General features: G+C 35.9%; 1 protein-coding gene and 1 pseudogene across 8 annotated transcripts in view; both read left to right on the top strand.

The window, feature by feature from the left end:
- The window catches only part of ROBO1 (roundabout guidance receptor 1), a 1,125,490-nt gene that overhangs the window by 796,649 nt on the left and 302,107 nt on the right, over positions 1–26,734 (top strand). The gene's annotated exons all lie outside the window — the stretch shown is intronic.
- LOC119867130 lies at positions 20,887–20,984 on the top strand (annotated as a pseudogene).

Raw genomic sequence — 26,734 nt, forward strand, 5'->3', positions numbered from 1 at the left:
TTTATTGTTGCCTGTCTTAATCTGCTTATGCAACTATAACAAGAATACCTTGTACTGAGTGACTTAAACAACAAACATTAATGTCTCACAGTTCTGGAGGCTGGGAAGTTGGAGATCAGGGTGCCAACATGATTAGATTCTGGGGAGAGTTCTTTCTTGGTTTTCCCCCATGGTAGAGAGAGAGCTCGGGTGTTTTTATCCCTGTGTAAAGACAGTCCTATCATACGGGCTTTACCCCCATGAATCCATCAAACCCAAATTACCATCCCAAGTCCCCATCTCCAAATACCATCATCTCATTGGGGATTAAGACTTAAACAAACGAATTTGTGGGTTGGTGGAGAGACACAAACATTTAGTCCATAGCTGCCTTTGATGATTATTTTTAGATTCTTGTTTTTGGATTTATAGTTATTTTATCATATTAGGTAACTGAGAAATAAAATTCAGAAAATCAGGGGGTAAAGTTATGTAATCTCCATGATGTAAGTATCAGGTCATCTTGTTGCATCGAGATGTTAGGCTTAAATGGTGTTGTAAATCAAGTATAGACACATCATACCTTCAATATGAATATAGGATTGGGGGATTTCTTTATTTGTTGAGAAAAGTAAAAGCAGCATCCTTTAGTTACTACATTAAGAGAGAAGATAGTGGTCATTCTCTTTTAAAAGAACATAAAAATTCTTTCTTTCTCCCTTCTCTCTCTTTTGGTTTTATCTTTCCAAAGAGTATTTAATATGAATAGGAAGGCAGAAACCTATATTTCATAATCCATGTGAGAGATGACAGTGACGATGGGTGAAAGGGAAAATTTGAATCTCAGTGGGCATCTTGTTAGAAGAGGGCAAAGCTTGCTGACTATTTGAGTGTGCTATTAGGGGAGTTGGCTGTGTTAGAGAATGTACTATTTATTCATAGATAACCAACAGGTTATATTTTATCTTAAAACCACTGCTAGTTAAACACAGCTGAAGGCACATGTTCAGTAGACTTCAGTAAACTTTTTATGTTTTCTTCTTTATCTCACATACCTGTTATATATTAATCTTTAGTAGATTTGTAGAAAGGCCTTAAGAGTAGAGGCACATTATGCATTTCTTTTTCTTTACTCCCAATCACAGGTTAAGGAATGTGAATAATAAGCTTACAGAGATCATTTCTGTGTAACTTCAGAAAATTGTGTTTTATTTGTGATAATACATACATGTTCTTGTAATCTCATTATTCAGAGTTAACTACTGTTGAAAGTTGAGTAGATATCATTTTAGATACCCTAAAGTCCCTATATGTGCTCTGAGGAAAACTATTCACTATTCAACATTATTCAGTCTTAGGTGGCCAAAAAAAGGCATTGGATATCTTGGAACACATCTGTGTCATAAAGACTAATTGGAAAAGTTTAGTTCTTTAGATTGGATGCTACAAAACAACTTCCTTCTGCCGAATATTACTAAGATACACTATCCTGGACAAGATTCAATCCAGTAATTCTGGGGTTAAAGGTTACATATACCATTACCAGTCTCATGAGCCACTCCTTTTATTTTCTCAAAAAGTAGATGGTGTTCATTTTTGCTGAAAAATATTAAGATGATTATTTCAATGCTGTTGATACTTAGATATAAAGCTCCTTGATGCTTCCAGAAAATCAATTCAGTATTTAGTTATTTATGGGAAATTCTTGGCAGTGTCTCCTCCTTTCAACAGTACTTTCTGTAAAAAATATTCAAATAACAAGATAGATCTGGTTACTTCTCAAATCTTATCATCACTCCTCCTTTTAATCTTCCTAATTTACTTATGACTTACATGCTAGAAGTCTTTCCCACGTACACAGAACAACTTCAGAATCACTTGTATATATTTTAAAATGAGTGACAAATTTAATAAAACATACCTAAACCTTCTTAGTAGAATTAATTTTAAGAATTTTTATTTTTATTTTCATTATTTTTTAAGTAGGCTCCATGCTTATGTGGAGCCCAATGCAGGACTTGACCTCACCACCCTGAGATCAAGACTCAAGCTAAGATCAAGAGTTAGATACTCAAATGACTGAGTCACTCAGGCATCCCTAATTTTGTTTTTTATTTATTTATTTTTTAAAGATTTTAAAATCTATTCATTCATGAGAGACACAGAGAGAGTGGCAGACACATAGGCAGAGGGAGAAGAGGTTCCTTGCAGGGAGCCTGATGCGGGCGTCGATTCCTGGACCCCAGGATCACGCCCTGAGCCAAAGGCAGACACTCAATTGCTGAGCCACCCAGGCATCCCAGGCATTCCTAATTTTAATTACTATATTATAAATTAGCTTAAGCTGTCATACATTATCAATTTATTTTGTCAGGTTAGAATAAAATACTATTGAATGTTTTGGTGGGTATTAATGTTCTGTTTCTTTGTTACTCAAAATGGGCACTTAAAAATGTTGTTTTTAAAGCTGGAAATTAAATAAATATGTAAAGAATACCAAATATAGTTTATCAAAAAAAATTGTGTTTTTTTTCCCCTCCAAAGTAACTCTTTCTAGATATTCTACTTAGTTCTAGCTATTTAGTGGTGAACAAAAAAGAAGTGGTTTCTGCCTTCATGGAAATTACAATACAATGGGTAGAAGGAATGAGGACAGAAAATAAGCAACTACCATAACTTTATGGTTAAAAATTGTGACAAGTGCCAGGAAGGATTGGGGCCAAGCTAAGAACTGAAATACAAGATGTGACCAAGACACAGAGTAAAAGAAAAAGCATTTCAGGCAGAAGAACAGTACATCTAAGAGGCCATGAGAAAATGAAAGACTTGGACATATTTGGGAAAATGAAATGGTTGGTATGGCATATGAGCAAGGAAGACCGCTATGGAGATAGGTGGGGTCTAGATCGTGCAGGATTCTGTTACCAGATTAGTAATGTTGGATTATATGTTCAGTGCAATGAGAACCGCAGAAGGTTTTGGGACAACGGTGGAGGTGACATGACGTGATTTATACTTAAAAAATGTCATTCATGTAATACTTCATATTTTCTATATGCATAGAGAATGAGTTGCAGAATGCCTGGGGGAAACCAGTTAGGAAACTCCGGCAGTATTCCAGACAGAAGATGATGCTAGTGAAGCACTTGGTAGTCATGTAGGTGAAGAGCAAAGAAAGGAATAGATTTGAATATTGAAGACTTGGCTTAATTCTGAAGGGTTAGACAGTAGGGGTTGAAATTTTGCAAGAGATACAATTAGTGGTGATGGCAAAGTTAAGGTCTAGTCTATGACCATGCAGAAGGGATTGAGCCTTTGAATTAGGTGGTGTAATCTTTGGGTGACTAATAGAGTTCAGAGTGCTACAGCCCATTACAATCCCAAGAAATTGTATTTTCCTCTTGTTTCTCAGCCTGCAATATGCTTGCTTTCTTGTTCCATTGGTCATTACTTTACAGTCATCTCAAGAGTCATCTTCTCTGGAACCATGCCATTATCCAAGGGTCTAGTACCATTCCTGGCACATTGCAAGTGAAGTGATCGAATATGTAACTCAGAAGCGTTTTATTCCATGTGTGACAAACATGATAAAGTGTCATAATGCCACTTCAAGGAACAGTCTAATCTACTCTTTTTGCTCATTCCCCACACAATCTCTTTGTAAAGTCAAGCAGTTCACATGTCTCCAACACTCATTTGAAAGCACAGTGCTTAGAATGCAGTCATAAGGTACTGTTTCCCTGGGAGCTCTTTTTTCTTTCAAGGTTCTGGAATATTTAAGAAGCTCTTCTGGGGATAACATTACTAAGGAAATTGAGCAGTACCCAAAGGGGTTATCTGAAGTTCCCTGGAGAAAGTCTACACATTCAGAATAATACCTAAGTATCTTTATACTTTCTCTGTTTCTTCCTGGATAGGGAAAAAATACACAAAATAAGTATTCCCTTTTTTTTACAGATTTTATTTATTCATGAGAGACACAGGCAGAGGGAGAAGCAGGTTCCCTGTGGGGAACCTGATAGGGGACTCCATCCCAAGACCCTGGGATCATGACCTGGGCCAAAGGCAGATGCTCAACCACTGAGCCACCCAGGTGCCCCCAAAATAAGTATTCTATAACAGAATTATTTGTATTCTTGTACTTTACCAGTAACCTATATTCCACTTAAAGCTATTATCATAGTCCAGTAGATTTATATTTAATGAAACAAATTTGACGAAAAATCAAAGGGAAGTTGTTACAGCATGGTAATGTTTTAAATTTCTTATTACAATCTGAGGCTTTTTTCTGTGGTTAATGATTTTTTTAAGCACTTAGTTATAATTAATACGTAAAAGCCAGTGGAAATCTAGACACTGCAATAAGTAGGCAAGATATAGATAAGAAAGGGAAGAAACCCACATGGATAGTAATGTGGCTAGCCACGTGAGGGAAGCAAACTGTAGTGAGGGAAGGATTGAGTTGGCTACAGGCAGCAGCTGGAGGCTTCTGCTCCAAATGTGGTTGGGGACCAATAGCATTGGCTTTACCTGGAAGCAAGTTAGATATGCTGAATCAGACCCTGTATTTAACAATATTACAATTTAACTCATGCCAATTCAAATTGGAGAAGCAGTGGGATACATTGTGCTAAACTGGAGTTCACAGACCCCAGCTCATCCCCTAGAAGCAGTTAAGAACATGATTTTTGGTGGGTTGAATTACCCTGGGTTTCTAAACAAGAGTGAGGGCAGGGGAAAGTGGTGAAGGATATGTAGGAGACTAGTAGAGATAGCAAGGGAGGGGCAGAGATGGAGAGAGGGAATTGCAGAGAAAGAAAAACACGGGAGGACAGAGCGCGAGACATATCCAGAGAAACAGAGAAACTCAGAGACAGAGAGAGAAGGAGAGGGGATAAGAGAGAGCAAGACAGACAAGGGGAAAGGGAGAGAGAGATGCAGACAGAAGAAAGGTAGAGAAAATATGTGCTGGGGAGTGGGGGTGGGGTAGTTATGGTAAGGATTGAATTTAGAAGAGTAGAGAGATAAAGTAGCCTGAAAGGAGAAGGAAAACAATGTTTACTATGTATGAATATTTACAGATAGTGGCATATTAATCAAAGAACAGGATACTCAAAACTTTATCAGTATCCACATTGCTTATTAAGGAAAGTAATACATGAACTATATCTTGGGTGTTTTTTGTAAATTCATGGAAGGCTTTATTTACCTCACATAATCCAGAAGTGAAATGCTGTGTGTGTGTGTGTGTGTGTGTGTGTGTGTGTGTATGTGTGTGTGGCTGTTTTACTTTACATTTTCTAAAACGAAAACTATAGAAAAACTGTAATTTATTAATAAGAATAGAACCGTGCTGGAAGGGTCATTTGGAAGTCATTTACTCTGCTCCTCTGACTTTTAGTTTAAATTATCTAAAGATCATTTGTTCGGAGCCAGAGATTATCTAGCCTCTATCATCAGTACCCCTTACATGCATCAGCATATGTTAACACAAAGTTATTACTTTAATTTACTTAAACCCTACGCTGTGGAAGTCTTTCTTTTTATATGCTAAGTGATAATAGATAAGCCATTTTTTAATATAGCAGCTTATATGTTTGAAGATAGTTATTAAGTGGAGACTAATTTTTAATAAATTATATCTGATGTTTAATTTAGGTTTCTGAGTATAAGACACTTTCTAATCTCAGTCTCTTAGTATTTCCGAAATGGAAATTGTAGCTTTAGTAACATTTTAAGTCATATTTAACCTAAGGTCTAAATTTAGGTTTAATAGCACCTGTGACATTTTATACTTGTCAAGAGAAATAAAAGTTTATGACCAAGTTATTTAGTATGCCTGAGTGGGGACACTTTTAATTTTATGAAGTAAATGATGGAGTAAAACTTAGAAGAAAAGCCAAGAAGTTAAAAAGAAAATGGGAAAGGACATCCTTTCCCCCTAGGATTTATATTCTTTCTCAATCTTTCCCTCTCCATCACCCTGTATCTCTTTACCACATAATACTGTACTTTATCTAGATTGAGTCACATTAAGTTACCATTTTATCAGATTCTTATCTCTGTCAGACACCAGAAAATGGATTAGGAGTCTGTGTTTGATGTAGAAGGACACTGAGAGCATTTTGATCACATAACTCAGCACTTGTCATAGCTTACCCAAGTGACTTCCTCAGTTCTAAAATGAAAACGTAGGACAGGTTGTAACCTTGTTGAATCTTGCTTAAGGGAATTCTTGGAAAATATGATTATAGCATATTTTCCTTTGGGGCTACCTCAGGAAAGAAAGTAGCAAAGAGCCAAAATTCCACAGGAGAGGAGAAATATTTCTGTGGTCAGAGGATTGAGAACATGTTGACAGTTGCCTTTAACTCCTGTCCTCTCATCTTGTGCCTAAATCACCAAAAACTAAAAACTTGAAGAAACTCAGAATTCTGTGGTCATAGTGTGTAACAGGGGGAGGTAATAAAGTCAATTCCTTAACATAGTTTTCTTAATTCGTTGCTTTTTCTCTTTTGTTTTCTTTTCTTTTGTTTTCTTTTTTCTTTTCTTCCTTCCATTAATTACCACTAAAGTCTCTCTCTCTCTCTTTTTTTTTTTTTTTTTTTAAATTTTTTTTTTAATTTATTTATGATAGTCACACAGAGAGAGAGAGAGAGAGAGGCAGAGACACAGGCAGAGAGAAAAGCAGGCTCCATGAATCGGGAGCCCGATGTGGGATTCAATCCCGGGTCTCCAGGATCGTGCCCTGAGCCAAAGGCAAGCGCCAAACCGCTGCGCCACCCAGGGATCCCTTTTTTTTTGTTTTTGAACTGTGTTGGTTATTTCTTTAAGCCTCTGTCAAAATTTTAATTATCAACCTTAGGTGAATAATCAATCATGCATTTCTTATGATCTATTTCAAGAGGAGTTGGTGTTGTTTGAATGTGATGGGTTCTCTTAACCCTGTACAATGATTTTTAACCATTGAGTACATTATGGACACTCATTACAGTTATGAATAGAATTTGTATGTATGTAATTTGCATATATGTATACAAATATGTATTTTGCATTTACATATATGTTTGTACATATATAATTTGTATAGAATTAGTTACAACTAATTCTGTCATTAATTTTGTTCTCAACAAATCCAGTAAATGTTCATTTAGCATAGCTCTGTGACCCTGGTGATTAAACTAACCTCTTTATACTTCAGTTCCCTCTCCTGTAAAAGGAGGGTATTAATTCTACTTACCTTAGAGAGATTTGAGGAGGATTAAATAAATTGATTATATACAAAACGCTTAGAAGTGTGTCTGGTTGATAAAGCACTGTGTATGTATGGTAACTCTTATATCATGTGCTATTTACTATGCTGGGCACATTACTAGCTAGGTGTACTCCTTCCTTTTCTGTGGTTCCAAAGGATGTCTCTCTTCATTGCAAGTAACTGAAGGCTGAGCAACTAATGCCATATATGGTTACATTCAGAATGAGTTTTTCGTTCCCAGAGTCAGGCATCCTCTCATACATAAATGTACTTAAAATCCATATAAATATTTGTTAAATGTTGTATTGCCTTCATATATCAGTGCATGGTATGTCTTTTATGATAAATATATTTTTTGAGGGTTTATAAAGTTATTGTCATTGGCATGGTTAGCATTTAAATATTTCATTGTGGCTTTTCTCAAAATACGTTCCAGTAAAGTATTTCTGTAAGCTGTTAAAAAATAATTTGTAAAAGAAGTCTTTAAACAAACTTTTATATATATATATCTCTTTCCTGTAAGACTTCAGAGGCTTTAAAATATTAATGAATTCTGTGAAGCATGAGAGGATCTAAATTACTACAATTCCCACATTTATATGGAATGCCAAAATATTTTTTCAGAGAATAATTTGTTTTCTCAGAATGCATTTTGGGTAAAAATTAGAATTTGGTGTCCTGTGGGGGTGGCCATACAATTTCAAAAGGGTCTGCATGTCTCCAATTCAGGTTTGTAGTTATTTATCTACATAGTTCCTTTGTTTCAAGAACATAAGAGTAAGAATATAATATACTATTCTATTTTTATTTTTTTTCTTCCAGGAATGTTTTCTTCTACATCAGTATGTTAAGGCTATAACAGGGATCCATTCAATATTACAAACATAGGCAATTTAAATATGTTGCTTTACCAAAACTTTGCAAAGAGGTGCTAAGCATTGTGTGTGGCCTTACCCTTCGCTCTCACTAATATCATATTACTGTTAATAGTTTTGACCTCAGCTTTCTAAATGTTGCTTTCTATAATGGATACAATTTACCTCTTGTGAGCATTTGACACAACTGACCTCCTTTGGGAAATGTTCACTTTCCCAGAATTTCATGGCACCCAACTAGATCCAGATTATATCCTACTGCATGTAACCAAAGTCAAGCAATTTAATAGACAGGTTTAAATTTGATTCTGGGGGAAGACTATACAGTGAAAGGTTGGTGGTTCCAAGAAGCCATCACGAATCCAGCTTCCTTCTGTTTTTCTGCTTTGCCAGCCTTAGTATGGTTTTCCTCCTTGTGGTTATTGTTGTGCCCAAGACTGCGAATCCGAGAAACCACCAAGGAGCCGACACTGATGCAAACACACGAGGGTTTATTTACAAGCTCGAGCTTGGGTCCAAGTGCACCCGACACAGGGGAGCAGGGACTTGGACCCCGAGACTAAGAGGCATAGCAGCTTTATAGGGGCCAGTGGCCAATGGGATTGTAACATACGCTGGAAGTTGCACAGTCATGTCGGTCCAAACGCAGGTGGCCAATTGAATCACATTTTACCCTATAGTATCTATTTGAGCTGGCCTATTATTTTGGTCAGAATTGGTGCACAGTTTGGGTGGGCACAAGGCAGGGTTACATTGTTATGAGCCGATTTCCTGATAAGGGTGTGCCCAGCGGCCTGACTAGGGTGGGGCAGCGCCTTAAGCAATAAGCAGGTCATGTGGGGGTCATACAGGAGGTGGAGGGTGCTGCACAAAATGGAGTTAGTCCTGCTCTGCTTGTCCAGGGCTAGGGGATTTTTGTTAAATTTCCTGGGTCCCACAGTGATAAGGTAATGGCTCTACCTCTTAATGTCACCTTTCTGTGCTATACTAAAAGGAGGAATATAAAAAATCAGCAGCTCCCCCCACCCACCCTTTTTGAAAAAAATCAGGACAACAGTATATTTCTGGAAATCTCACCCAGTAGAATTCTATTACATTTCATTTGCTAGAATTGTGTCATGTGGCCACCTTTAGTTTCAAAGATGTGTGATGTTCAAAAACAAAATTCAAGGGAGTAACTGGGAAGATCTAATTGATTTTATTAAGTGATTAATGAATCAGGCAGCATCCCAAATGGCAAGCATAAAGATAACTCTAGGGGTTGTAACAACAAATGGAAGGTTTTTATAGGGTGGGGCTAGTAGTTATTAGCTAAAGAAAAGGAAGAATTGTTTCTGGCAAGGTCACCTTCCATAAGGAGGAAGGACAGGGGGTCTTAATCGCACACATTACCTCATCTTCCTTTGAGGAATGGAGAGGGTCCCTGTGACAGATTATCTCATTAGTACTGACCAGATAATTTTAGATTTATTGGCTTAGAATTCCATTCCTGGAGAGGTTGACTCACTGCATGTGAGTCTTGATTTGTTGTCCTGGGGGCAAGTGACTCCACTTTGAGCCTATAGTTTTGTGTTTTTTGTTGTTGTTGTTGTTGTTGTTTTTGTTTGTTTGTTTTTAGCAAGGAGAGATATTTTTAACCAACCCATTTCTTCCCCAAACAAAATTTGGTATTTTGTTGAAAGAAAGAACAGAGAATGATATGTAGTAGGCAACTAGTAAGGTCCACCAGATACAGGCTATTGATTTTCTTCTTTATCTGGCTGAGTCTTTCAGCCTTATCACTGAAATGTTCAAGTTAATGGAGTGTTTATTTTTTTATTTTTTAAAATATTTATTTATTTATTTATTATTTATGATAGACATAGAGAGAGAGAGAGGCGGAGACACAGTAGGAGGGAGAAGCAGACTCCATGCCAGGAGCCTGATGCGGGACTCGATCCCGGGACTTCAGGATCGCGCCCTGGGCCAAAGGCAGGTGCTAAACCACTGAGCCACCCAGGGATCCCCTAATGGAGTGTTTATTCTTCTCTTTTTTACTCTGTGACTTACTCTGAATGGCCATACCTACGTCTGGATTGACCGAAAACTATTGTCCAGATTTACTCCTGTTGTCTTATCTCTAGACTGGACCAATACACCCAGCTCCTTTGGTAGGTCCTGGTAGTACCTCCAGCTCAAATGTCCAATATAAGACTTAAACCATCTTCCTTTCCATCCCTGCCTTTCTACTATTTTTTTCCTAGCTATGGAAAGGATAGCGCCATCAATCCAGCCCTCCAGACCAGAGACCCGAGATTACTTCTTTTGTACTTTCTTTCCATCTGTTCGCATCCATTGATCCTCGGGCCTAGCTGATGATGTGTCCTGAATAGCTTTAGAATTTTTCCATTTATCTCCATCCCCCTCACTATTCTTCTAATTGGTGTCACCATCATTTCTCACCTAGATAACTGGAATACTCTTTTGCGAGTGAAAATCTGATCTGTCCTTCTTGATTGCTCACTCAGAGATTTTAAATGCCCTTAAAGTCTAAACTCTTTATTTTCTTTTTTAAAGATTTTATTTATTTATTTGAGAGAGAGAGAATGAGAGAAAGAGCATGAGTGGGTGGAAAGGGCCAAGGAAGAGAGGGAAGCAGCCTCCCCACTGAGCAGGGAGCCACATGGGCTTGGGGCTTGATCCCAGGATCAAAACCTGAGCTGAAGGCAGTCACCTGAGCAGGAGTCCCAAGTCTAAACTCTTAAATGATTTGCAAGGATCTCTCTTGATTGCTCACTCAGAGATTCTTGAAGGTCCCTGAAGTCTACATTCTTTAAAATTATTTGCTGGGGGGGATCCCTGAGTGGCTCAGCGGTTTAGTGCCTGCCTTCGGCCCAGGCCATGATTCTGGAGTCCTGGGATCGAGTCCCACATCAGGCTTCCTGCATGGAGCCTGCTTCTCCCTCTGCCTGTGTCTCTGCCTCTCTCTGTGTGTGTCTCTCATGAATAAATAAATAAGTAAAATTTTAAAAAAATGATTTGCCAGTATCAGTGTGATCCTGGCTTTATGGTCTAGAACTCTCTCTTCACCTCATCCCTTTGGTCTGAAAAAAAGTGTTTATTGTCTCAGAGCTCAGGAGAGCCATCCTTTACTCTCAGCCTCCTTTTCTGCGTATTGCCCCAGCTACCCCTATCACTAATCAACCTTACTCACACCTCCCTTCCTATATTCCTTTATCATATTGTATGTCCCTTCCTATATTCCTTTATCATATTGTATGTAACACCTATATTGTAATTAGATTGTATTTCCCACTTAATTCTAAACACTGTGTGTAACTTGTAGTATCTAGGACAGGTCACCAAGGGTGTATTATTGCTACATCTCCATCAGTAAACAATTCTGTATAATGATCATAACCAACCAACAATCATGAAAAAAAATGTTTTCTTTATGTTCAAAGGTGCTAATGTACAATTTGGCATTTTGTTTCCTCAGTAGAAATGAGAGATTGCACACATACTCTGTAGTTTTGAGCCTGGTGTGTTTTATCCCTCACTCTTTTTTCCCCTTCCCTCATTAGAAACATTTTTTCCCCTAGAATCAATTCCAGTGACAAGTCAAGTCCATGATTGTACATCTCAGCTAATTTTTCTAAAAAGAGTTTCAAGTACAATATTCATTTATTTAATACCATATTTCTGATCATTAGCTTGGACTATAAAATTTAACATACATAGAATGAAATTAAGTTTTAGAATTTAAACCAAGTACTGAATACTGTGCAGGGATATTGAAAAAGAAATGTGTATGAATATAGTTCAGTAAAAATAAGCATCACTCTCTACCCTACATTGTTAAGATAATTTTTGTGGAACAGACTATCCATTAACATTTATATTTAATTGTATAGTGTTTGTATTACTAATCTAACATATACTGCTTGAACATCAGTTATGATGCATGACCAACAGAGAAACCTTCCAAAAACTTTAGAATTCAGATTTTTGTCTTTATTTTGTTAGATTTAAAAATTAATAAAATAAAAACATTGCTAGAAAGATTTAATATTAATATTTAAAAATCTAAATGTTTTTCATGTAAGTATAAAACAAACATGTTAAATATTACAAAATTTTAGAGCACTCTTTCTGCTTTTTCTTAAATTAAGGCACAAACCCTAGACCCTAAAAGGACACAGACCTTAACATTGGACACAGTCCTTTACATTGGTAATTCTTTTGACTGACTCATGCTGAAAACTATTTTCTAAGCCATAACAGTGCTACTGGGGGTGGATGGAAGGAATGTTAATTTAAGTGAAATGGTTTCAATTTAATTAATTAATTTATTAACTAATCTTATTGAGATGTAATTGACATATAAAATGTTACTTTTAGGTAAACAACATAATGATTTGATACATGTGTATATTGCAAAATGATTACCACAATAAGTTTAGCTAACATCTCTCACTATATATAATTATATATATTTTTTCTTGTGATAAGAACTTGTAAGATCTATTCTCTTAGCGACTTTCAAATATGCAACGGAGTGTTGGTAACTATAGTCATCATGCTATACCCTTATATCCCTAGGACTTACATCTCTAATAATTGGAGGTTTGTCGTTTTTGAGCAACTTCATCTAATTTTCCCCACCCCTCTGCCTTCACCCCACCCCCACCTCTAGTACCCCTTAATCTGTTCCCTGTATCTGTGAGTTTGTTTTCTCTTCTCTAATTTATTTCACTTAACATGATGCCCTCAAGGTCTCTCTATGCTGTTGCATATGACAAGATTCCCTTCCTTTTTGTGGCTGAAAAACATTCCATTGTGTGTGTGGAGAAATACAGACACAGACACCATATTTATTTTATTTGTTCGCTCATAGGTTGTTTCCATGTCTTGGCCTTTGTAAATAATGCTGAAGTGAACATAGAAGTGTAGATATCTCTTCGAGGTAGCAATTTCATTTCCTTCATAAATACCTGGAATTTGAATTGCTGGATCTTATGTAAGTTCTATTTTTAATTTTTTGAGGAACCTCCATACCATTTTCCATAGTGGCTACACTGAAATGGCTCCAATTTTAGGATTTTTACTGAAGTTGGAAAATATATACACACAGTGAAACTCATACACACACACACAAATTGAGGAAATATTTTTATATGCTATTATGGATTCAGTTAAAGCTCCTTTTTAATGTTTTAAAAGAATGTCAGACTCAAGTCTTCTTTAGATTCTTAAAAATATGGTTGAAGCATATGATTTATTCATGAAATTTTGGCTAGGAAAAATATGAACAAAGAAATCGTCTTCCTCTATTCTTGCCCTGAATGCTACAGTTACTGTGATAATTAGCTCAATGTTATTGTGGGTTATTTTTTCTTATAAATAATTTATACTTCAGTTTGCCTTCATCCTTTAAAATGGCAATGCATGAAATTGATTTGGTATAACTGTACCTTTGATTAATATTTAATTTGAAATTATTTTATAGATTGAAGTTTAGATGTAACTATGTCACATTTTAAGATGCTAAGTATACATTGGAAAACTTGAGTGTGAATGTCTTTATAATCACTCCATTTTATTATTCAAAGCACCATTTTCTCAGTTTATAAGTAATATATTTTATAATGAGTAAATAAAACGTCTGTTTTTTGACCTAGTAACACCTGCTCCTCCAGCTTCCTTCTAATATGAAGTATATAACATGTAACTGTTGTAAATGACAGTATTTAGCAATTTAAAAATACAGCTCACTGAATCCACAGAAAACAGATCAAGTCTGTATTTCACAGGACTATTTCTTTCATTCACATATCTGACGACCTCGGGCAATCAGTTCTTAGTGAAAGCTGTTGAGTTCCTGATGCTCGTCCAGGTGCAGAGGCCAAGGACCTAGAGGGACCGTATTCTTAGGCAACTTGAGTTGATGAGAGGAAGAGATGAAAGAGGATTGATTTCTTCTGGAACAAGGGGTGCTGTCTTACCCCCCTCTTCCCAATCTCACCATCTTTTCTCCCCTTAATAAACTTGGTTTGGTACAAAGGAAGAGGCTACTTTAGAGAAGCGCTACACACATCTCCCAGAGTTTGTTCTCCCTTCAGCTCAAGAACCTGGAATCTGTCCATTGATAACCTACAATGCTTTGTGCATCATCTGGGAAAAAGGAGATATTAATCCAGTTCTTTTCCCCTTTAGCAGTAAATAACTTGCAAAAAAAAAAAAAAAAAACAAAAAGAAAAAAAGAAAAAAAGAAACAGAAAACAAGGTTGGGATCATGTGACTAGCGATATATATCTTTACCATTGATTTTTCTTCCTGCTGTGTGTGCTGCATGAGGACAAGGAGCTTGTCACTATCACTGCTGATCTAGAACAATGCCTGACAAGTATCTGAAATGTTTGGTGGATGAACGCTATGTAAGTTTAATGCTAGGAATTGATTTTCTGGGACTTGCCTAAAGGCCTGATAGTACCTTCTAACCTCTATGACTTAATTTTCTTATCTACAAATAGGCACTGCTACTTGGTATCTTACATAATAATTGCATAATTGGTTAACTATTGGAAAGTAATTTGGACTGGTTAGAGATAGGCAATGTACAGATGAGAGGGGGTTATCTTTATTAACTAATCAATGATGTCTTCAGAACTTCTGATATTTCTTATGCTTTTGCAAAATTGTACTGTCTTAGTATCTGAAAGAAAGATAGGAGAGGAAGAGGAAGGAGAGGGAGAGGGTTTTAAATTTAATTTGCTCTAATGACCACTTCTATGAGACTTTCTTTAAAATTACACTTTTTTATAAGACTGTGTATTTTTATTTAATTGATATTTTTAGTTTTTTAGCCTGGGGATGTGGATTTGTGTGCCCAGGGCAAATTAGTGAGTGAGTGTAGGCCATGATCATATTTTGCAGGGATGATAAGCCTGCTTTCAGAAGGGGTGTTCCTGAGGAGCCTGGCTTGGTCAGTTGGAGTTGCTTAGTGCGACTCTTGTTCTTGGGGTTGTGAGCTCAATCCTCCTATGGGGTGTAGAGATTACTTAAAAATAAAATCTTGAAAAAAATAAAAGGAAGGTGCATTCCTCCATGTTTCCCAGACAGTTTTACTTGGTGATGTGCAGGTGGAAGAAATGTTTCTGTCAGAGATATTTTGGTCTTTATTCCTGAAGGACAGCTTTAACCTTAGTTTTGGATTATATTCTCACAGCATTTATTTGTTGACTAGCCTTTTATGCGTTAGTTCTATGAAAACGTAGCTTGTCCTTTATATATTTAATTCATTATATGGGCAGAACTGGTGTTTTTTTTTTTTTTTTTCTTACATGTACTGTGTCTTCCCTTTATGTAATAGTTGTTTGGAAAATTTAACTGTCTGTGCCAGATTTCATTCCTTGTTTACAAGTGTTCGAGTGAACTGTTATTCAGTAAACTGAATTTGGCATGTGAAACATGCCCATTTGTATTATACCACTGATAACCTTTTTCTTTTTATACTTATATCCCAAAAATTCTGACTTTTTAAAAAGTGGATTTATTTTGAAGACAGAATCATATTATTTTAGAGACATTCCATTTGGGACATTTATTATACTACAGAGAATCTCTCATTTCACAATGACCCATATTTCACTTAATGTTTACACAAAACTGTTCATTTATCTGACATAAGGGGCTAATCAAACTGCTTAAGTACAGTCCTGGCTGTTTGGAAGCTTTTTAAGCACCAAAGAGAGAGTACTTAGCAATGGAAATTGTGTTTATGTATATGGAATATTGCCACTGAAATTCTGAACAGACCCAGAGGAAGAAGAATATTGAATTTTAATATTCAAGCTAACATAACTTATTTCTATTTCGTATTTAACTTAGTGAGATAAATTGGCTCTTAGTAAAACTGTAATTCTATAATTGTATTATAGAATACAATCTAAGTTTTGTTTTGTTTTGTTTTGTTCTAATTTGAAGAAGTTGAGGTAGAAGGCCATATTAATTATAGTAATAACCAGTACTTCTGAATGTGGGCTATGTGCCAAACTCTGTTTTACACATATTAATTTACTTAATCCTCACAAAAACTCAATGAAGTAGGTATGTTATTACCCTTTTTAGATGAAATCAAGGCCCAGGTAGTTTAAATATCTTTGCCCATGCTCATAATCCTGATGCTCTTTTGCTTCTCACACTTAATGAGTCTTCTTAATCATGAGAGATTCTTAATCATGAATGTGAAACTTAAGACAAATCCATTTTATATGTGAGACAATTACCTTCTCACATAATGATGCCAAAGCTTGATATACATTTACTTCCTTTGTTAAGGTAACTGTTCATGTGGCAGTCAGTAGGTTCTAAAATATAGAATTTTCAGTTTATATATTTCTGTTTTCTTAATCTGTAGTTATAGATAAGAACCAGTAAAATGTTAAGTTTTACATGCAAATCCTTTTCATACATGAAAATCTTACTTTTACTCAGCCATGGTCAACTGGTTCACTATCAACACATTTTACATTTAGGATTAAGCTGTGGCATTGATGTCTATGCATTATTGAGAAACCAAACTGTTATAAAATTAGTATACTTAAAAATACGCTCCCCAAATAAAACTTGAAATGGGCTAAAAGGAGGAGATAAATTGATACTTGGTTAGTGTTCTTTCTTTTTGTCTTTATTGTTTTTTAATAAGGTTAAGAAATTTTACCTATACTTCCCTCAATTTCTTGTGATATATAAAGATAAAATGACTTCCTCAGTCAGAGAAAAGCAAATGCCATGATTTTACTCATGTGGAATTTAAGAAACAAAATATGAAAAAAAAGATGGAAAAAAAAAGAGAGAGAGAGAGAGAGAGGGGATGGCAAACCAGAAGACAGACTCTCAACTATAGAGAACAAACTGAAGTTTGCTGGAGGGGAGGTGGGCAGAGGGGGATGGGTTAGATGGGTGATGGGGATCAAGGAGGGCAGTTGTGATGAGTCCTGGGTGTTATAGGTAAGTGATGAATCACTAAATTCTACTCCTGAAACTAATATTGCACTGTATGTTAACTAACTGGAATTTAAATAAAAACTTGGGAAAAAAAAAAAAAAAACAACTTCAAGTAAAGAAACCATTCCCAGTATGACCCCTTAAAAGAACATGTCTGGTGTGTTCAGGAGAGATCAATACATGGGATCTTCTGACAAGGCAGAGGTAATCTTTTAAAGCTGAGATATTGACAGGGCAATCCACTAAGTAAATAGCTGGGAAGCAGTAAAGCTTCAGTTGGCTTACATTGTGAACACATACCGCTTCCCTTTCTCTCCTGTTGATGAGATTGTTCTTGTGATGTTTTCAGCTTTGTGTTAGGCTCATTTACTTTGATTCTACTTAATGTATGCTTAATCTTGTTTTATGTTATCAAAGTCAACATATAAGCCTTCAGCATAAAAAATTGGAGTTATCATCTCTGGCTAAGTTCAGTAACGTGAAAGTCCCAGTATTTCCATCTGATCTTGACTATCCCACCTAGAAAATGTATGAATTCCCCTGCTTGGAGGATCCACAGAAGCTTCACTTCTGAGGACTCCCTTGAGGCTGCTTGAAGCTCAGGTGGCCACGATCTCCCCAGTGTCAGATATAATAGCCATTGGGAAAACCAAACACAAATTGATAGCATTGAAAGACATAAATTTTGTGTCAGAGGGCAGTAGTCATAGTTTACTTTGATGTGATAGTTTCGGAGAGAACATGTCAGTGTATCATTGACCTTTTCAGTAAAATAAGTAAAGTATGTGTTAAGTATATGAAGGATCATGTCAATGTGGTAATGTTCCTCTGCTCCTGAAAGAACCATAATGATCAGTAAATTGGTTGCAGGAGCATGTGGTGGAGAATTAGATATACATACCCAAATTAGGACAGTTGCCAGGTACTTTCTATTTTCATATCTGAATATTTTATGGTGGTCAGCTCAGGATCCATGAAAATTCTTTTCTGCATGAGGTTCTGTAAAGGTATGAAGGAGGGGATTCCCGGGTGGCTCAGCCGGTTTAGCGCCTGCCTTCGGCTCAGGGCGTGATCCTGGAGACCCGGGATCGAGTCCTGCATCGGGCTCCCTGCATGGAGCCTGCTTCTCCCTTTGCCTGTGTCTCTGCCTCTCTCTCTGTCTCTCATGAACAACAACATAAAAAAGGTATGAAGGATGTACAAGGTGTATTGTGCCCAACTTCACTGGTATACTCTCTAAGAAGACAAATGACAATCAACAGTCTGAACTCATAAAGTTCAAGAAAAAAAGCTGGGATCTCATGGAGCCGATGTTTTATTTCTTTTGGCTGCCCTACCACAGAGTACCTGGTGATTTTTTTTTTTTTTTTAATATACCCTAAAGAGTAAGCAGGCACTGAATTAAGAAAGATTGCTGCAAATTTACATGAAACAAAACCCAAAAATTGTCAAATAAGGAGTAATGGTTTATCTTTAATTGTTAAAAGCATCAAATTTATAGCTAATTTTAGTTCTCTAAATTGAACCATATTTATTTATCTATTGAACCACATTTAATAACCAATAAGTTACCATATTCTCCATGCTAGAACTTTTTCTGGTTAATAACTTTTCCGAGCTGTTCTTCCAACATGGGTTTTCACACATTTCTCTCATCACTTTTATTTATTTATTTTTTCTCTCATCACTTTTATTTTTTATTTTTATTTTTTTTCATCATCACTTTTAATACTCTGGTTTCTTTTATGGACGTAGGCATTCCAAAATATTTACATATTTCTCTTTGCAAGATGGGATTTTCACTAATTTCTTTTCCATTTATAGATGTAAATGTCATTAACATAATTAACTTTATATCACAGGAGAAGGAATAAATTAAAATTATTTTATAATTTTTTTCTATAAATGGTTTACCATATATGTGTGTTCTTTTCATAGTTGTGTAAAAATCTGCTACCAATAGACTTTGGTGCTCACAACATGATGCTTTATATTTAACTTACTATCAAGTATTACTCAACATCAATTGATGTGTGCTGAAAGCCTATGGGCAGAAGAGAACTGTGCTGTGTATCTAAAAAAATATAACAATCATGGAGTTATTCTGGGCTCTGTCTTGTATAATAGCTTCTGCTGTTTAGCAACATTAGTGAGAGGTTGCATAGGAAAGGATAAAAAGAAGGAAGATATTTTTTGAATGGAAACAGAGCTGGGGGAAAAAAAAAACCAGTTATTTCCTTTTTGCTTGCTTTCTTATTTGGATTCTTTGAATTAGAATTGTTAATAGGCCAGATCAATCTGTCTAAGAGGAATCCTTCAAAGCTGAGTGAATGATATGTCCCCAGAGAAATTATCTTACTGGGACATGATCTGAGTTTATGCCAAAGGCCTGTTTAAAGGTTCAAGATGACTAAGGATTTATTCAAATTGGAGTTTTAACAGTCTTTCCTTTAATACGTTTGCTTTTTTCTTTATTACAGCTGAAGAATGATGATGAAATTCAGATTTTATAAAGTTAATCATATTTGTAGGTATAAAACAATTGGCCACCCTCAACAAATTACATTTATATTTAATATGACATCAAAGGCAAAATAAACAGCCTCAATTTGTATAACTTAGCTTAATCTTTTCTTAATTTAGACATACTTATTTTTTCCAAGAGGTAATATCCTTTTTGATACAGAATATTTTAGATTTACATTTATTCATTCATTCATTCATTCATTCATTCATTCATGAGAGACACACAGAGAGAGAGGCAGAGACGTAGGCCGAGAGAGAAGCAAGCTCCATGCAGGGAGCCCGATGCAGGACTCCAGGATCCAGGGACGCCAGGATCATCACGCACTAGGCCCAAGGCAGGCACCCAACCGCTGAGCCATCCAAGCATCCCTTGGATTTACTTTTATTTTTTATTTTATTTATTTTTTTTTAAATTTTATTTATTTATGATAGTCACACACAGAGAGAGAGAGAGAGAGAGAGAGAGAGAGAGGCAGAGACATAGACAAAGGGAGAAGCAGGCTCCATGCACCGGGAGCCCGACGTGGGATTCGATCCCGGGTCTCCAGGATCCCGCCCTGGGCCAAAGGCAGGCGCCAAACCACTGCGCCACCCAGGGATCCCGGATTTACTTTTAAAAGAGAAATTCTGACTATTGATATTATCATGATTGATTAGGATATGAATATTCAGTGGTGCAGCCTCAGAACTCAAGGTGAACATTGTCAATTTTAGATTTTTTTAACTGGTTTGCTAATGCTTAAGTCTTTCTTCTCGAGGTACACTTATATAATAAAGTTCACAGTGGAGGCTTTCGTGTTCTGACTAATTCAGAGAAGATGGATATAAATAAACTTTTATTTGTACATCTGTCTTTTCTTTTTCTTTTTTTCAAAAAGAGAGTACCTGAAGCCAACTAGTAATGTCTGTTTGGACTCTGGGTAAGCAGGACTGTAACTCCTGGAAGCTACACTATTTAATTAGTATTAGAAACTGTAGCCCTGGGGATTCCTGGGTGGCGCAGCGGTTTAGCGCCTGCCTTTGGCCCAGGGCGCGACCCTGGAGACCCGGGATCGAATCCCACGTCAGGCTCCCGGTGCATGGAGCCTGCTTCTCCCTCTGCCTATGTCTCTGCCTCTCTCTCTCTCTGTGTGACTATCATAAATAAATAAAAAATAAATAAAAATATTTTTTTTTAAAGAAACTGTAGCCCTAGTTGTTAATAGTACCATACCTCTTCATAGTCACAACTCTTATAAGACAGATACATAAGGAAGTTAGATAGTGCTCATTTTGGCAGCCCATATTTAAAATTGGAACCATACAGAGAAGATTAGCATGGTAAGGATGGTACACAGATTTGTGAAACGTTCCATATTTTTATTCTTCTCTGATATCATCTATGGGTGGAGAAAGAGACTTTGTAAGTGAAGTGATCCATCCGGTTTAATGCCCATTCCCAATTCCTCTGTCAAAAAAGAAAAAAAGAGAGAGAGAGATTATAGATAAACAGTATTACTTATAGATCCAATTCTAAACTCTTTCATTTAGAAGAGATCACCTTGGGAAAAGAATGATCTGAATGTATTCCCACTTGATGTTTTATAAATCAAGGTTTTTCCATACAAATATTTAAAAGCATATTTTGGATATAGTCTATAATTTTACTTTAGGAATTGAGCCTCTCAATAAGGGTTATAATGTAGAAAAAAAATAAGATTTATTTATTTATATTTATTTGAGAGAGAGAGAGAGAGAACACATAGGCAGGGAGCGGATGTGGGGCTCAGTCTCAGGACCCTGGGATCATGACCTGAGTCGAAGGCAGATGCTTAACTGACTGAGCCACCCAGGTGCCCTTGTAGAAAAATATTTTTAAGTCTGTCACAAATAAAATAAAGATGTGGGAGGGAAAAATTATCAGTCAGGATGTAAAAATACTGGGAATGAGTTATACCAGACAAGAACCAATAGTCATATGATCTATATTTTTCATTGTGATTTTGCTTGAAATTGAGCATGAGGATTATAAATTTAATTTTAAACAGAAATTGAATATAAACATCTTTGAACCTTTGATAGAAGTGGGTTAAAATCAAATCAGAAACACGTAATGCTATTTTTTTCTTTTTATCTTCCCCAAATTTTAAATAATTTTAGAATTGTAAAAATCCTTTAGAAAATTCTAGGTGTTTCTTATTATTTGGCACCTTTAGAATTTTGAGTAAATCTGAATGTAGGCCACTGTCAGTTCTATATTTTTGAGCATTATGTTTCCGGGGGCCCAAAGTGTAAAGGCTAATTTTGACCTTGTTAGAAGAGGTGAATATATTTTTTTTAATTGTAATGTGTGCAATGGTGGGGCCTCTTTTTTTATACCCCCTTTGTCCTTCCAGTTTGTCAGTGTTTTGTTTGTCTTGTTTCAACTAAACACCCAGTAAAAAATAATGAAAAAAGGTAATAGGCTTATTTGTAAGTGTTCTGTGCTGATTCTTTAAGAGAAAATATTTTCAGGTAGAACAGATGGTTAATTTGGCATTTTTCATAACAGTTGCCATTTTTAAATACTACATATCTTTAAAATGAATTTTCTCCATTTTTACCTAAGATTTTAGTTAAGTTTAAGTAGGTAAAATTAAATGGATATTGTAAGCCATTGCACTATTTCCAAGGTTAATGTTAAAAACCAAGCAAGTTACATTTAGTAAAAATATGGATGCATATTATTGATTCTTCTGGTCATTCATTGAGAATTGTAGTAGTGTCACAAATAGTTATAGAGGATGAGGGCTATTGGAGTCTGAAAGGTATGTCAAATGGATGGGATAAATATGTATATTAAATATATTCAGCTTTTCTATCTGGCTCTTAAGCCTCTTCTTTTTGAAGATTTTATTTATTTATTAGAGAAAATGAGCAGCGGGGAGGGGCAGAGGGAGAGGGCAAAGCGGACTCCCCTCTGAGCAAGGAGCCCTTTGTGGATCTCCATCCCAGGACCCCAAGAGCATGACTTAAAACCAAAGGCAGACACTTAACTGACAGGCTCTCAGTGAGCAGGACCTGGGGATTATGACCGGAGCCCAAGGCAGAAGCTTAACTGACTGAGCCACCCAGGTACCCCAAGCCCCTTCTAAAATTAAACTATTCAACAAGGCTTACTGCATGCACTGAGTGAAGTATTATTTGAAAAAAAATAATGTAACTGTTACCTTTAAATTTGCATGCGTTTTCATGTTGTGAATGTTGATGTTAAAAATATTTGATAAATTTCTACACTTAGCATATCTTTTTGAATTTTTGATGCAAGTAGTTTTATCCTTTGTGATTTTTTAAGAGATTTTTAAAATATAGCATGAAACTGTTGTTGGAAACTGTCAGAGTGTATGTTTCTGGCTTATTATATAGTCAGTTTGTACAAAATGAAATTTAAAAGTGAATGAAGAAGGGACCATACATTTAAAAATCCCAGCCATACAGGAGATTCCATTTTCTTACTGCCATTTGTTTCCTTTTTTTTTTTTTTTTTTTTCATTTGTTTCCTTTGAATTGGTTGGTAGTCACTTGTCCTTATATAAGATGAAAATCACACCCTTGTCCTCATACTTTGATTACTGAATCTTAGCGCTCAATGAATGAATTGTTCTCACCATCAAACTCCAAGCCTGGGGCAGTTAAGTTTTCTTGGTCTAGCCTAAGGAAATATGACCCTCTCTAGGAACACTTCCCATCTGCACACATAAAAGGGCTCTGTCTTTAACCATTACAATAGCTTTCTGCTTTCCTTTAAGAAAAGTTTTGTAAATCAAGAAAGCTTTTGTGATGTGTTCCTTTAATCTCTATTTGCTTCTCCCTATTCTTTTTATTTCAAAGTTTAATTAGGAATTCTAGCATTTCACAAATTGAAAGAAATAAAATATTTGACTAATATGAATCAGAACTCAACAATGTAAGACTAAATACACCTGCAAATATCAATCTATTATTTCCTCCATCAGGACTGAAATTTTTGACTATTTATGGTGGAGAGATTATATTTGAGTTTATTTTATCTTTCTAGTTAGTCTAAAATGAAGCAATGCGATTTTATTTTATTTTTGCGATTTTAAATATACTCTGCAGCCTGTTTTAATAATTTTTTGCATTATTTTAGGTTATTAGTTAATATTTAGGATCTAATCATACTGAATCGAGGTCTCAAATATTGGTCACTATATAAAACAGTTGCTAGTGGACCTGTTGTTTGGTTCATTGCTCATTTGGTTCCAGCATTAAATGTAAATATAGTAGGGCTACAACTTTGTGTTTGATTCTATGTAGTTCAAGTTACCCCTGAACACACTAAAACAGAACTCAGTTATACTATTGGTTACATATTAAGCTGACCAGATAAATAGTGTGTTTGATAATGGATCATGTTTTTTACTTCAGTTATTCCATAGTAGAAATCCTATGTATCCATCCCCATTTGTTGGCTAAAGACTTAGTACAGTGACTGATATAATTCTAAATATACATTTTATTTTTCAAATAAAGGTAACTTTTTTCAGCTATCATATTTTAAAAACCGGATTCTTTTCAGATCCTATTTTCTGTTAAGTATATTCAGTAATGTAACATTTTGGTGAGAAAAGGAGGAAATTTCTAGCAAAATTGCTTATAGCAAATTATGTATGTGATCATTTTAAAGGTTAATGAATATGCTGCGTTTTTTTAGTGGCAATCTATGTTTTAATGTATTGTGACATGTAGCCTGAACTTCCCGTGTCTTTAAAAACACGTACACACAACTCACTGTTTTCCATTTATGCTTGGATGCTTTTACTAGTTAGCTAAAATTGATGATATTATCACAAATATTTGTGCTCGTAGAGGTTTTGAGAACAAGGAAGGAGGTTTAATAAGATAGGGTCTTACACTCTGCTTAAACACCCTGTCTTCCATGCTAATCTCCTATTTACAATGATCCATTAGGAACATTTCATGGTAGGCAGCATGTAGACCAGAATTAAAGAACATATGGGTACAGTTATCCTGGTTAAAATGGCCAACGTGCCTTGTATTGTGTCTGGAAGATAACAGGACAGGTGGTAATCCATCTTCACAGAGTGGAGACAGCTGGTATTTTCCGTAAGCTGAAGCAGTCTTTTTCTATGTAGTCTCACCTCGCAGCTGATATGTCGCTTATTAGTATAATTCAAAACACACATTGATGTTAAAAAGCATTCTGTTTCTCTGTCCACTACAAAAAGCACTTTGTGGGCCAGGCATAAATCAAAACAAACAGACAAAAAAGACATATATTTTAGTTTTTGAACTTGAAAAGTTTAAGCTTCAATTTAATTGTTTTTTTAAATGTAAAATAAAGATTATCTTTAACTCGGCTCTCCTGTAAAATATTTTTCCTTTGAACTAGGTAAGAGAACTCTCTTCCCTATATTCCATATTCCCCAAATTATGAAGTTTTCAGGGAAAATCTTTAGTTCATACCATCAGGAGATATTTGTTAAAGTCATTTTTAAAAAAAGCTATGTGTCTCCTATCATTTCTTATATTACTGGAAGGATTATTGGACATGTATTGGAATCATAATAGTAGACTCTCTCAGTATCTGCTTGGAAATTGTTTTTTTTTAACATTTTTGCTTGCTTCCTGTTATTCAGTGTAAAGAAGAAATCAAATCTGCTGGATACCTGGCATATTGAGAACTGGAGTTCTGTGTTGCTTACAGTTCATTTCAGATTCCAATTACCCCTTTCAAATACTGTAAAAATTTTGACAGGGCCTTCGATTGTAATGGCCATATCAATTGATTTAGTATGTCTCAAAATTCCCCAAAGGCAAGGTGAGGTTAAAGGTCAGATTACTGGTGCATGACATTCTTACTCACTTTAGTAAGATCAGGATCAGCGGTTTCCTGGAGCACACTGGGCATTATTCTAATCTCTCTCGTCCAAGTATTGCGGAATTGGTATCACTAATACTGTCCCTATCTGTAAAAGAGCTAAGGGTACTCACACAGTAACTGAATGAGCTAGGATAGTGAGAGTTCAGCACATGCACTGAATTCTTGTTTATTAAAACCAAATGCTCTTTTACATATTCACTCCATTTCAGATAAGTAAATTTTGTGGCTGGAGCTATACATCGATTTCATTAAAAAAAAAAAATGTATGCTCTACAAAAGTAGACTTCAAAACTACAAATGTGAAGTCAATAATTATTTCCCAGAAATTCGATTTCAGAACGTCTCAAAGTAGGGGCTTAAGTATCTATTACTTCCTTTAAGTACTTTCATGTCTGCAGTTCTATGTTTTCTAATGGCCACCTTCTCCTTCTATATTCATGGTTTTGCAATAGTTGGCTTTATTTAGTGCAATGACAAAACTAAATGATCTTTGCCCTGACTTTCTCCCTGGGGTGTAATTCAAGTATAGAACAGGAGTTCTCAAACTACAGTGTGTATCAGATCACCTGGATTGCTTGTTCAAGCCTGATCCCTGGGTTGGCAGGTCTTCTGAGTTAGCAGGGCTGGGGTTAGGCCTAAGAATTTGCATTCCTGGCGAGTTCCCAGGTGTGGCTGATGAAACTGGGTCAGAGAGGGCACGCTGGGAACGTCAGCTCTGTAAAATACTTTTAAATGTTATTTCAGCCTATTTGAATTAGTTACCACCTTTCAAAAGTATGGCCTCTACTGTAATGAAGAAATTACCCAAAGGATGCCTAGAATATTTGCTGTAGTGTATGAGCAAACCATTGTAAAAACATTTGCTTGATGGATTTGGGAGGGGCATTTAGGAAACCACTGGCATTTCCTCCCACTTTTCATTTCTCCTCCCCATTTCTTTCTGTCCTAATCCTCTTCTTCCACAATGGAGTTTTCTTCAACATTTCCTTCACATTTGACTCTACTCGACTCTCTTACGAGTTACCTAATGATGTTTCAGATTTTCACTGATCCCTTCTAGGAGTTGAATCAGTTTTGGTATTAGTGGGATTGGAAAGACTGAAACTTTCTTCTGCTTCCTTGGAATAAAGTCTACAAAAGTGCCATTCCTTAGGTGAATGTAGGTCTGATTTAAAGTAATCTTTTACTGAGGAGTAAAAAGAAAACTATAGAAACTTACAAACCTCT

This window comes from Canis lupus, chromosome 31 (assembly GCF_011100685.1).
Source record: "Canis lupus familiaris isolate Mischka breed German Shepherd chromosome 31, alternate assembly UU_Cfam_GSD_1.0, whole genome shotgun sequence".
NCBI classification, from domain to species: Eukaryota; Metazoa; Chordata; class Mammalia; order Carnivora; family Canidae; genus Canis; species Canis lupus.